Source organism: Propithecus coquereli, unplaced genomic scaffold, assembly GCF_000956105.1.
Source record: "Propithecus coquereli isolate 6110/MARCELLA unplaced genomic scaffold, Pcoq_1.0 Scaffold482, whole genome shotgun sequence".
Taxonomy (NCBI): Eukaryota; Metazoa; Chordata; class Mammalia; order Primates; family Indriidae; genus Propithecus; species Propithecus coquereli.
Window position 1 is genome coordinate 1,362,435 of NW_012150641.1, and position 2,118 is coordinate 1,364,552.

Here is a 2,118-nt window from a genome sequence, read left to right on the forward strand (position 1 = left end):
CACTTGTCCAGGCTGGTCTTGAACTCCTGACCTCAAGCAATCCTCCCTCCCCGGCCTCCCAGCATGCATGAGCCACCGTGGCGGCCTCAAGAATATTCTTGGTATTTAAGATATTTTATTATTTTTTGTGGTGAAATGTACTTAACACAAATATCATTTTAACCATCTAAAAATGTGTAGTTAAGGGTTCCTCTTTGGTTTTTTGTTTTTTTTTTTTAAATCTCCCAAGTAGCTAGAACTATAGGTGCACAACACCAAGACCAGCTAATTTTTAAAAATATTTTTGTAGGGACAGGGGTCTCACTGTGTTGTCCAGGCTGGTCTGGAACTCCTGGCCTCAAGGGATCCTCCCACCTCTGGCTCCCAAACTGCTGGGATTACGATCATGAGTCACCTTGCCTGGCCTGGTGCCACTTCACGAACTGTTTCTTGCTGTGCCAGGACAAGTACAGAATTTGAATGTAAGCATTTAAAAACTCTTGTAACATTTGTCTGAGTACTTCTATATATGTTGTTTGTAACAAAAAACGTGGGCTTGTAATTTTTACATATTTTTAATTTTTCAAGGACTTCATTTGTATTGTTATTTTATAAAAGTGTCGATCTGTGAAAGACTGAAAACAATAAAGGCTGGTCCTTCCCCACAAATCACTGAGAGGCACTGGAGTAGATAACAGAGATTTTGTTCACCAACTTGGCCAGGCAGATAGAAGACCTGAGAGTCTCGCTCGTTATGAAAATGCAAATCTTGCCTCCATGCTTGCCCATCAAATGTTCCGGAAAGGCCAAAAATGTTCTGACATAATGTGTCATACCTAGGAATTTAAAGATCCAGGGGATAGGGACATTGTATTGAATCTATTAGGCATATCCCATCCGTGCACTCTGTGCCCTGATAGGTTCCAGAAAAGTCTCCCTTCACTAAGTCATGAGGAGTAAAGTACACTGCAAGTGGTAGAACTTTTATAAAGCTCTTCATTGGCTAATGCCAAGAATGTTGGTAAAGGAGCTGCAACTGAAATGGGCTCCCTGAGCTTGAGAAGTGGAGTTGGACTTACCCTAAGTAAAAACAGTGTACCACCATTAACGAAGTGATTTTTCAGAAATGACAGCATAGTGGCCATGATCATCAAATCTCTGGAGATGCCTCATCATATAGAGATCTCTGACTTTTTAAATAAATCATGGGCTCCCCAGAATGAAATTGTCAGCAGTCGTGGCAAACACCCCTTTCTACCACCTCCCCTTTATTGCTTTTACGGTAGCAGCTGGACAAAACATTGATTTTACCAGCCTCCTTTGCAGTAGTCATGTGACATAGCTCTGGCTGATAAGAAATCTATTGGGTACTTCTAGAAAGGCTTCTGCTTTTCCTGATAAAAGAGACAGTTGGCAGCCATCTTGCAATCATAAGAGAAATGTTAAGAGAATCACACACAGATAGGCCAATCCAGATCTCTAACCTTGTTCAGTTACCCTGAACCAACCACCTACCTCCTGGTTCCTTGCTACGTAAGGAAAAACAGATCCCTATCGTTTATGCCATTGTTAACAAGTGTTCTGTAACTTGCAGCCAAAAGCATTATGAACTGATCTAGAAACTTTATAAGGGCTTATTTGTGACACATTTGATTGAATCTCATTAAATTGCTACTTTCGTAGGTCAAAATAATTGAGTATCAGCAATTTCATATGAGTCAACCTGAATAACTAAGAACACTGTAGGTTTGTAGATGTGTGTCAGTTGGTATGTGTGATGTTATTTATATATTGGTTTTCATCCATGGTTCATAACTCTCATAGTCCTTGTCGTTTCCTAAGAGACTAAAAAAATAAGCTTACCTTTTGCTAAAATATACCTCTGTTTTGTCCTTGGTTCCTGAAGCAGCTTTGGAACAGCTTCAGAACAATGAAGGTGAAAGAGGTTATTCTGTTACAATGTTGGGGCACTGTAGACCTCAAAATCAGGCCTCACAAAACTCTCTGGCTTTCTCCTGCCCCCTTTCACCTGCTCTGTTTTTTCCCCATGGCAGGAGATAGAAACTAAAAATATAGTCTCGGCCGGTGTGGTGGCTCACGCTTGTAATCCAAGCCCTCTGGAAGGCCGAGGTGAGTGGA